The 11,521-nt window shown below is 40.9% G+C and overlaps 1 protein-coding gene across 9 annotated transcripts in view; it reads left to right on the top strand.

Annotated features, from left to right (window-relative positions):
* Positions 1-6,072: 6,072 nt before the first annotated feature.
* The window catches only part of Clock (clock circadian regulator), a 127,947-nt gene continuing 122,498 nt past the window's right edge, over positions 6,073-11,521 (top strand). For 7 of the 9 annotated variants that reach the window (XM_063240685.1, XM_013154408.2, XM_003471671.4 and 4 more), the window contains exon 1: positions 6,073-6,229. The gene's annotated coding sequence lies outside the window, so the exon portion shown is untranslated. Of the gene's footprint in view, positions 6,230-6,326; positions 6,450-8,409; positions 8,444-11,521 lie in introns of those variants that run through there. The other 2 variants (XM_063240681.1, XM_013154405.3) reach the window with 2 other exon arrangements.

Genomic DNA, 11,521 nt, shown 5'->3' with positions numbered 1-11,521 from the left:
CTTTTTTGGTAAATATGTATTTACTTAACTTTTAGAAGTTAAAATTAACAAGTTAGTTGAAATAGAAAATACTTATTTCCCTCTGCACTCAGATCTATTAAGTGACAGTTAAATTTTTATCAACAAACAGAGTTCTGTAGAACTCTGTTTTCACATTTGGACAACAGAGACAACCATAAGAAAAGAGGACAAACTCCTGGGCCCTTAATCTATTTCTCATTGAAAGCACGGTTTGTGTTTTCTTCTGAAGTTGTCAAGAGACATAAAAGTAGGTTGTGCTAAAAACTGTGACTCTTTACTTGGGTGTACAGATGCCTAAAAGGTAACTAAATGCAGAACAAAGCTTGACCTTTACTTCATTAAACTCTAGATCAAGTCATTTTTAGCTCTGCATATAGAATGCTAGTCATTTAGGGAATTTGCTTAGAAGTTCAAAAAACAAGGTTCATTCTGAATTTACCTAGCCTACCTCATCAGGTTAAGAGGTTCACAAGGATACAGCTTTGCCCAAAAATCTTCACTGCCCTAAAACTTATGGTCACCCTGAAGTCCAGCACAGGTTCACATTACTGAAATTGCCCGTAAGTCTTGATGCTTCAGCTATGGGGAATTGAACAGTCCCTCAAATGATTCCTCCAAACTGAGATAATCAACTGAAACTCAACCCACCACAGCATCCCATAAAACTGCTCTCCCTTTTGTAAGGCCAATTTGATCCTGTTTGTCACAGTGTGTCTCTCAAGTTGGAGTCCTTTGCCTGTCTTTTCTATGTCAGGACACTGGCTTGGTCTCTATCAGCTCCTCAAGCCAAAATCACTTATCTTTTTCTTACTTTCCAGTGAAAGCTTTGGCCTGTAAATTTATGTTGTTGCTTTAATTTCCATATTCAGTAAAGACACACACTAGCTGGTGACAAAAATCATAAGATTATACATTAGAACTGTCTGGCTGTGATTCCAACCCTGCTCTTACACAAAATGCATACAGACTCTCAAAACAAGGCCTCATGCCTGCCATCACAGGTCACCACTGCTTCACACATTGCTTTATTTATACATTCTCATTTTAGGAGGATATGACTTTATCAGAATGTGGGAAAATCACTATTCAGTAACTTTTCATTTTACTGAATGTATTATTTGAAGGGTGGAGATGAATTTTTAAATTGACATTCAACCATTTTTGACACACAAAAAAGTATACCTCATAGACTTCAATTAATATTTGCCTTGCCAACTGTGTTGTTTTGAAACTCCCTTCACGGTGTTTTGTGTGGTCCTGGAATCAGCTGCCGTTTCCAGGGAGCTTGACAGAAATGTATAACCTCTGGCCCTATCCCAGACAGAGGAATTTCACCTTAATGAGATCCCCAGGTGACTGGCATGCAAACGAAAATTTGAGAAGCACCAGGCACCAAATCCCTCAAAGTTGGTTTTAGCTTGTTCTTTAGCTCTTACACCGCTCTGGGGATTATTAAATCTAACCAGTTTGAAATTCCACTCTTAGTTCCAAGCTAAACATTCTCTGGCTGAACTTGTGACTCAAGGAACTCTGAAAATGAAAGGTGGGGTTTGTTTTCAACCAATTTTATCAGTCCTTTCTGGGCCCATCCCTGTGGTACTGGGGACAGGGAAGACAACAGGGACATTTCTCTCAATTGTATATCCACATCACATCTAAATGCTCGTTCTTTAATAAGGTACACTGAGTTCTCCACAAATAGAGGCAATTTCCCATAGCACAATCTCTTGCTCAACATGGCGGATGCAACAGTGTTAGCCTTCTCCTAATTTCTCAGTTTCCTTCCACAGGAGTTTATGTAGCTCTTGTTGGTAACCTGTTCTTCTCCCTTAAGTGTTACGATGATTCAAACCAGCATTAATCAAACCATCAGAAATTTACACACCCTTGCCATACCAAATGATGGACATGTGGGCTGTTTCTCTTCAGTCCACCCCTGGCCAACTACTTGTCTCCAAGTCTCTCGCCTCCCATTCAGGTTAATGAATCTGCCCGTGGAAGAGCTACCTGTCTCCTTCGTACAGTCATCTCATTTCTCTTGTTGAATCTTTTGGAACTTTACTCATCTAACTTGGAGAAAAACTGGACATATAAGGAAAGGAAAAGCCACAGTATTTACCAGGAACTTAAAGCTTCAATGATTCTTCCAAGTCATCCTCTTTATCCAAGTATTGGGCTTTAATGGTCTGTGAGAACAAGCTCAAAGGAGCAACCATAAATGAAACACCCAAAAAGAGATATCAAGTAGATAACTGTCCACTTCAAGCTTCATGTGGTCATGGGGGAGGTTTTTTGGATCTACAGTGTGGGATTAAGGGTGTGTGGTATTAAATTAGTCCACTAATTAGAATTAGCATAGTGCTAGGTGTGGTTGAATGAATTTACCGAGAACAGAAGCCCCACCCTTGGTATGAGTGGCACTACCCCAAAACCTTGCAAGCTGGATGGAATAAAAGGAAAATGCATGTTTGCTGTTTGCTGCTTCCTACCTTCTGCTTGCCCATTATGGGCTGTTTCTCCTCGGAGATGCCTCTTTACCATGCTGCCTTGCCTTGGAAACAGATGACTATGGCCTGAAACCACTACAAATTGTGAGCTGAAATAAATTTCTTCTTTAACTTTGGTTATCAGGTATTTTTGTTCCAGCAATGAGAAAAAGAAAACAGACTGCCAGTACAAAAATCTGTCTTAGTTATTTCTTTGCTACTGGGACAAAATACCTAAGACTTACAAGTTAAAGGAGGAAAGGTTTGTTTCAGCTCAGTTTGTAGAGGTTTCACTCTATAGTTGGTTGGCTGCAAGACAGGGCAGCAAGGCACAGGGACATGGCAGTGACAATCCATGGCAAGAGCAGCAGCAAGACTCCCTTTCCTTTTTATCCATCCATGCTATGAGCCTTTTAGATGGTGCTACTCACGTCTAGGGTAAAATTTCTTATTAACCACATGCAGAATTATGATAAATCAATTAGCGGCCTAATCTAATCCCACACACCCTAGATCCAGCCACCTCCAAAAAGCCTTACCTCTGACTGCATGAGGCTTCAGGAGACATCTAGATAAAAGCCCTAACAGTAGGGCTCCTTTCGAGAAGAGGAGAATGTATAGCTTGGAGGTAAAGTTTTGGGCCATTATAACCATTCCCTGGGTTTCAACTGGCAAAACTGTAAAAATCTACAACCACTATCCTCATCATGCAAGCCAGAATTTTCAGGAATGTTTATTATTATAACTTTTAAATATTCCAGGGCTCAAAAGGAATTACTTGATTTGCTTGGTGCCTTTCAGTTTAGAAGCATTAGTGAGGATTTAACACTAGACTTCTAACCATGAAGTGCAAAATACAGTATATTATATTGTATTTCCTCTAGTATGAAGGAACTAGAATGAGTAATTGACTAAGCCATTTTTCTTCTAAAAAAGAAAACTTACCTTGTATGTCCTGTTCTACATATCTCAAACTTTCTACTTTCTGATTCACCTTTAACCATAGTGGTAAAACTAGGGATGCCAATGAATGGTTGAAAAAGATGTTGTGACTGATGGAACACAGGGGGAGAAGATCATATTCTTATATGATCAAAGGAGACTTGATTATTACGCAAAAAAGAAATGCCAGTAATAAAAAAAATCACACACACTTGTACACAGCCTTCTCTCAACTACCTTATAAAATGAGTTATTAGCCCTTTTCACAGAGGAAAAAAACAAATAACTGGGGGATTATCAGTGGAAATGAGTAGAAAATGCTCTAACTGGGGTAAATCAGGTGAAAAGAGTTGGAAATTCTCAGTTTGAAGGATTACAAGGCATAAAAGGAGTGAACAGAATGAATTAAATTGTTTAAGGAGAGAGTTTAGCTGGGGAACATGGACGTGCAGGATCTATGAAATTGCCTGGCAGGATTTCTGATTTTGGAAACACACAGTGTGGGAGCAGGAAAAGTTTTTAGAAACAGCCTTTTTTTTTTTTTTTTAAAGAAACTACAGGGGAAAAGGAGTAGCTGTGGATTGAACTGTGGGAAATATTCAAGCAGTAGCAGAGGACTGAGTAAAAACAAAATTATCCACAGGTCTTAGTAAATAATTAAACACAGAATGAGCAAGAGGGAGGAGTCACAGATGAACATAATTTGATCCTGGCAACTAAGAGGACAATGAAACCATTAAAAAGGGCAAAGGTATTTTTGTATATGTTTTAGAAGATGTGGAATATGAGAAGGGATCACTGTCCCTAGAATAAAATGTAAACATTCATCCTAAGAAAAACAGTCAGACCTTGTTGTTTGGTTACAACCTACTTTATCAGTATTATTAATCATGCTCCCTTTTCCTATCTACCATTATCAGCACTCTTTAATGGAATTATATTGACAGAAAACCTCTTACTAGTTGAAGCAATAAAGCAAATACACTGAAGAATTTATTGCTTAACTGTAATTTTCATAGGACTCTGGTCCATGTTGATAGTACGGCATCAAACATGTCTCTACACCAAACCTCCATCTCTGGATCTACTTTTTTCCATGGTGCTTTTTTTCTCATTAGTTGTGTATGGAAAGAAACTCCAGGTTTCTCTCCAGATCCAAGTTCACTGGAAAAGACCTAATAATGCCTTGAAACTAAGAGTTCAACATTCAAATAGGCTTATCCAGATCTTATGGACTCAGTGGAAAACGGTTGGTTCTCCATGAACATATGGGAATGAACAGAAATGTCTATCAAAATTCCTTCCACCATGCAATGCAGCAATTGACAAATCATGCTTTTCCATTCCCCATAAAAGAAAAATTTTCAGATGAAGCCAGGCATGCAGCATAACTATAATCACAGCTACTTGGGAGGCTGAGGCACAATGACAAGTTTGAGGCTAACCTGGGCAACTTCTTGTGAGCACCTCTCAAAATTAAGGAGGGCTGGGAAATGTAGGTCAGTGGTAGTGTATTGCTAGCAAGCCAAAGGACAAAACACCTCTTAAGAAGGACCAGATTTAACCCCTCAATTTTAATTTTGGTTTCAGACAGGGTCTATGCGCTGGCTAGGAACTCGAAATCCTGCTGCCTGAATCTCTGAAATGCCAGTATTGGGATTACTGGCATAAACTACCAAATCCAGTGAGTTCCTCAGTTTTGAGAATACAGTATAACATAGTTACTGCTGTTAATGTTATTTTAGAGGATTTTATAGTGAATAAACTAGAAAAGTGTAACAAGAAGATTCCTTCTACTTCAAATCTAGATTCCTTATAACAGAAATGACTAAGAATTAATATGAAGAGTAATTTAGAAACCTGTAATACGTGCTTTCCCTCTGGGTCCAAGTGTGTCTTGGGCATTAAGGGAACCCGCCCCCATTAGATATTCATCCGAGGGGATGAGTGCAAATAAGGGTCTTTTCATTGCTTCACCTCCCACCATCCATAATAGCATCCTTCGGATTTTAATAAAAGGTTACCAACAAATACTGTGTATCTTGACTTTTCGTCTCCCCCTTCGAGCCCAGTACGCCAACCTGGTCCCCAGATACCCCCGCCCCAGTAAAGAAGACTCCCAAACTGCCCTCCTGCGGAGGTCTGGGGAAGACGTGTCCCTAGCGTTCCAGGGACCTTCGCAACCTCCTTGGCAGTAAGCGCCAGTGTTGAGGACGTCTCCAACCCATACTGGCAAAGTTTAACACCACGGCGAAATGTTTTGCTTTTCGAGAGACAGGGTCTTTCCTTTCTGGCCTCCAAATGCAGGCAGGGAGCTCTTCTCCGGGCTCCCGGCATCCACGATGAAAGCCAAAGCAGTCCGGACCTACCGCTAAACGCTCTCCAAATCGGCACCTGCGCCCGGCCACGCTCCGCTTCTCCGGCTTCCAGTAACCAGCACTCCAAAAGCCGGGAGGGAAAAGGGGCACTGGGAGACCCGGGATTCCTGGACGCCCACGCGCGGCCGGAGGGAGAGGGAGCCTTCCCGAGCACGGAATTCGCGGCGCGGCTCCGCGCTGCCTAACGGGGCAAGTCGCATGCGCACCGACGCGGCGCGGAAAGCGAGCGCGAGGGGAGGGGCGAGCGCGGAGCTCGGCCCGCCGCGGAGCTGGGGTCACTGGCGACGCATGCGCCGGGAGGGAGCGCAATCTCGGACTCGACTGCGGCTACCAGTTTAAAAAAGGAAACCCCGGACGGCGAGGCGCGAAGGAAATCTGGCCGCTGCCGCGTGCGCGCTCCCGGTGAGTGCGCCCCTTCGGGTGGGCCCGGGCCAGACGTCCGCCGGCGGGCTTGCCTTGGCAGCGCATGCGTGCTCCGGGTGCCTGTGGAGGAGGGGAAGGGAAGGGAGGGGGAGAAGGAGAGCGGCAGTAGCGGTAAATTTTGGGGGGTGGGTGGGTGGCGTCGCTCGCGGCCTCGGGTGCTGCCGGCGCCGGGAACCGCCGTGTCTCGGGGACGCAGCCGGTGAGTGGTTCCGAGGCGCCTCAGCCAGAGTCCTGGGTGGGGGAGGGAAGAAGCCGGAGCCTCCGCGAGCCTCGGGTGAGGGCGCGGGCGAGGGGAGGGAGCGGGGGGCGGTGTGTGGGGCCGGGGGGCGGCGGCCAAGGCATGGGAGGCGGGAGCAGAAGCCCAAGTTTAGCGTCTCGCTCCAGCGCGGCTTTTCCCGGCAGTTGGGGCGAGGCCCGCCTGTGCTGAGGGGCCCTTGAGGGCAGCTGGGGTTACCTGCGGGGCAGGGGCGGTTTGGGGGCGCACGGCGGGGCGGGGTGGGTGGCTGCGGGTGCCCGGGCTGCAGCGGGTTCCAGCGTCTGGACGGCGGGCAAAGCCAGACCCGGTGCCGACAGCGCTTTCGCCCGGGACCCGCTAGGCCTGTGACCCACTTTATTCCTGTCACCACTCGGGCACGTTTGGAGCGGCGCCCAATGGGGCGCTGGGGCGGCCAGCTCCTCCGGGGAACCCCCGCCTTCGCAGCGCACGGCCAGCGCGCCGCGGTGCGCAGTCCGAGCGGCCGCCGCCACCGCCGATGGGCTGGTTCCGTTAGTGGTCGTGGTTCCGGGGCTCAGACCTTGGGGAACGCGCGGCTCGGGGCGCGGCTTCCCTGGACCGGCGCCTCGCGCTCCGGTCGCCGCGGCGGCAGGCGTTCTAGATCCTTTTTCGCTTGCGGAGCCGGCTTCCCGCGTAAGGTCCCGACGCTGCGGTCGGTGGGGGATATTTGCGACGCGCTTCGCCGCGCAGTCTGTGTTCTTCGCAGTCGAAGCCGTCCTATTGACAGTAGTCAGGAGAAAGCAGAGCGATCGGAAGAAAGAAAGAGAAAAAATCTTGGCCTCTGACCTGGCAAATGACAGATCAACTCATGCTGTGGTTTCGTACTAATTAGAATGTCGTCTTTATGTGATTTAAGACTTTTTAGCCGCCTTGTCAAAAACAGTGTTCACTTTTACAGCAGAAAAAAACCCACAATAAATAAACTTGCACGCATTGTTAATTCGGTTAGTGTGCGGATCCCCCAAATTAAAGTGAGGGTAACTACGTTTGTCGATTGTATTCTGATTTGTAGCTTTTAAGTGATCAGAGGTAAAAATTGTGAAATATTTTCCTTCCTCTACGTGTTTGAAAATGATATCTGAAAGGTATCTCTTTGGACCTCAAATCTGGTTTGTTTTAAAATCTTTTTGAAGGAAGGAAGCTATTGTGTGAAGGAGTTGACTGACATTACAGGTTGGTTAGTCTGAAGAAGGTAGACTGAAAATGTGGTACAGCTAGTGATCAGTTATGAAAAAAGAATGAGGAAGCTTTCTGTGTATTGATGTGGAGTGATCTCAAATTTGTCAACGTGAAAAAAAGCAAGGTGTAGAATTATGAATAGTATTTTCTGGGTTCGACGGTGTACCACAGTATAAACTTGTGTTTCCTGCTTTGTTTAAAACTCCTGGGAGCATGAAAAGTGATGGGAAAAAGAAATAATCTGATGGAGGAAGGGTGGGAAATGAGACACACCATCTGTATGTATTTTCTTTAAATTTTATGATCACTTTGTGAATTGATAAACCATATTAAGCAAAAATCCATATCTTTAAGACTATTTATATGGTTTTTGTTACCTGATTTATGATCCTTTTGATATTTTCCACTGGCTTGTCTTAATACTAAAATATCAACAAAGTTTAGGGTACTTCAGCTGTTTATATGTTTTAAAATGCAGAGATCACGGACAAATTTCATTTTTAAAGACATATGTTTGCCCAGCTAAAATATTTAATGATGTTATGTACATTTGTCATAAAGGTTGGATTATGCAGCTTTCAGAGTATAGTTTGTGTTCCCCCTTTAGCTTTTTTCAATAGTTATAGTTGTATAAAATTTTATTTCTATTGCCCTCAAGGTTGGAACGCTCCATTGGGATTGTAAACTTGGTTTATTTGCTTTTCAGATTGGGGAACTTTTCTTTCCTTTAAGGAAATCAGGTGCGTGTGTGCATGTGTGTGCTTGTAGTTTCTTAGGAAAAATAAAACAGAAGCAGTGTTCTGATGGTGCAAAAAAATAAACATTTTTGTGATGTAAACATTGTATTAATGATTATACCTTAGGTAGCTTAATCTTTTTCATGAACTTAAGACTGTTTATTAGAGAAGATAAAATTTTAAGGAGGGCAAACTCTAAACTCCCTCTGGTGACTAGTTAGTAGTGGGTAACAGTTGGGGACATTTTTAGAAATGCTACCAGTATCTTTTATTTTGTAAGCTATGATATTTGTATTATTTATTTAAGATGTAGGTTTGTAGGAGCCAAACTAGTGCAAAATGACATTAGTTTTTCATTTGAACCGTACAGATCTATTCAATCTTTTTAACCAGTGAAGTCACATTTCAAATTTTTATTTTAAATTTTATTCTTAAAATTATAAAGGTAAAATGATGTTAATGAAAAATTAAAAGTACAATATATTTGTAAGTTTAAACCTGCTTTACATATTTCTATTTCTGTCTTACGTCTCTTGCTCTTGAGATAACTCCTTTCAACATTGGTGTATATTCTTCTAGGTCTTTCTGTTCACTCAATATTTATGTCCTTTCAATCTTAAGTTCATGAAAAAGATTAAGCTACCTAAGGTATAAAATCATTAATACAGTGTTTACATGACAACAGTGTTGTTTTTTTGCACCATCAGAACGCAGCCTCTGTTTTGTTTTTTGTTTTTTTCTGTTTTTGTTTTTGTTTCTGTTGTTTTGTTTTTTTGTTGTGTTGTGATTGCTCTGTCAGTTTGTCTCTGCTCTGGCCTTTTTCACTACCCACAGGACAGGGAAATGACCTGGACGGTGTCAGAAGGTTTCACGTGTGGTGCACAACTTAGAACACATGTATTTTTTCACTAGTGAGGAGCCAAGTTAGTGTGAAGGCATTTGCAGTTTGTGGGGAGGCCAAAATGATGTTTGTCTGGTATAGATCGAAGTGAACCTAAAAACTGTGTTTCCATGACTTCTGTAGGAGTCCTTGAAGCCCAAGTTATTGAGTCTTCTTTGATCTGGGGGGAGAAGGAGCTTTTTGTTTTCTCTTATTCTTAACTGACTAAGAGTAAAGTGCATCCTCCTTTCTTCCCAGACTTTACCTCTCCAAAAGTTCCAAAGGGGCTTTTTGTTGTTATTTTGGTTTCAAAATCAAGCTACAAAGAATTTTGAAGTCTATTCTTTTTAGAATGCAGAAAATAAAAGTAAGAGTTATTTACTACTGTATGAGATACACAGATGGAGCATAATTGATTCTGCTATACAATTGAGTTTGAAGGCTAATGTGGTTCAAAGAACAGTATGTTGATTGTAATTATAGTACAAGATAAGACCAATTTTAGAAGGAAAATTATATTTAAGTATGAGACTCCAGCTTTTTATGTGTTTTGTGAGTGAAGTTTTGAGGGAGACTATGGTAATTTAACCTTTTAGTTAAGAACAGAGCAAATTTACAAAGCTTAGATTTAACTCTTAATGTTTAGGAGTTTAATGTTTAGGAGTTTCATCCTTATAGCAGGTAACTGAAACTGATGGCTATTTTAATATTTTTTTAAAGCTTTCCCATCAGAAAGAGCCACTTCTTGTTTTATTTCATAATTATGCTATAGTCTCTGTGATTTTTAGATTTTAGAATTATTAAATTGGGAAGTTAATCAGTTAACTATTGTTTATCATCAAATATGTCAGGCAGTATTAAGATAGAGTTATTTGTTCCTTTCCCCTTCTTCTCTCATAGCATATATTTAATATCTCCCTCACATTTTTATTTCTAGTGCTGTGTCAAATGTTTATTTCCTGTAACTATTTTAACAAAATACCAACATTGTGGGAAGGAGATCATTCAAAGTTCCATACTGTATAGCAAAAGCTTTTTTGGTCTGTTTCCATATAGTTCTTTGCAGATGCATAAAGTAACATAAAGACATTACACGTGTGAACATTGTATTATCTCCTCCCTTGAGTCAAATTTTGAATGGAGTTATATGAATTATATGTGGAATGCTTAAACATTAAGAGTAATTTAATTCTTACTAATTGTTTAGTTATATAATATCATTTATAACTTACTATACAACCATTTGTTAGCCCTATTATGTGTCATTTCCATGAACTAAGTGGAATTAAACAAGGATTAATTTTTTATTTTTCTCATGTTTTTGATTATACAAGTGTTAAATTACTTTAATTCAGTCTCAGTTCCAACTCTTGAGTTACTTTAGTTGGGTATTTCACAAAGAAGTAGTTTTTATTTTAAATATCAGATGGCTACAAAGAAACTTTAAGACTTTTGGGATTATTATAGCTTTAGATTTTTATAATGTGTTCTTTTGGATACTAGTGTTTTTCCGAAACACTTTTTTTTTTTTTTTTTTTGGTCTTTTTCTTTTTTTATCGGTACTAGGGATCGAACTCACGACTGCCTGCTTGCAAGGCAGGCACTTATGCCGCTGAGCTAAATCCCCAGCCCCGAAACACTTTTTATAATAAAGTCAAATACTGAGACATTTTCCTCTTTGTAGAGAATTTATATTTAATGAGGTACTTATCTTTTTAATTCTCAGTGAAAAAAAGTACAGGTTGATTCATGCCCAAAGTTTTATGTACTAAAATAACAAAAGTTAAACCATTTGCCTGTCTTAGAATTTATCACTTATACTAAAATACAGTTTAACATAGTTAACTTAAATAGTTATAGTTTAATGTAAATAGTTTTATCTCCTCTTCTCATTTAGAACACTTTGGAAACCACTAAAATTCAAATGCAATGCTGCTGGATTTCTGTTGATAACATAGTTAAACAGAAACTGTGCTTTTTGTTGCAAAAATGCTAGAAGTGTATAATAAATTAATAATCCCTAATGATGAAATGATTCCATGATTTTTTTGTGATGATATATTTTCATTCAAAAGTATTTTTTAATTGTATTAAGCTCACTTTGCATTTCATGAGCATAAATCAATTGAGTAGCGTGGTAGTCTCACATAGTCTGAACATACAATTGAAATTTGAGCTCCAGCATTTCTTACAGTGGCCTA

This window comes from Cavia porcellus, unplaced genomic scaffold (assembly GCF_034190915.1).
Source record: "Cavia porcellus strain 051 isolate PalLab524CR breed Dunkin Hartley unplaced genomic scaffold, mCavPor4.1 scaffold_30, whole genome shotgun sequence".
Classification (NCBI taxonomy): Eukaryota; Metazoa; Chordata; class Mammalia; order Rodentia; family Caviidae; genus Cavia; species Cavia porcellus.
Note: the sequence above shows the minus strand (reverse complement) of the source record. Positions and strands in the feature narration are given on the sequence as shown.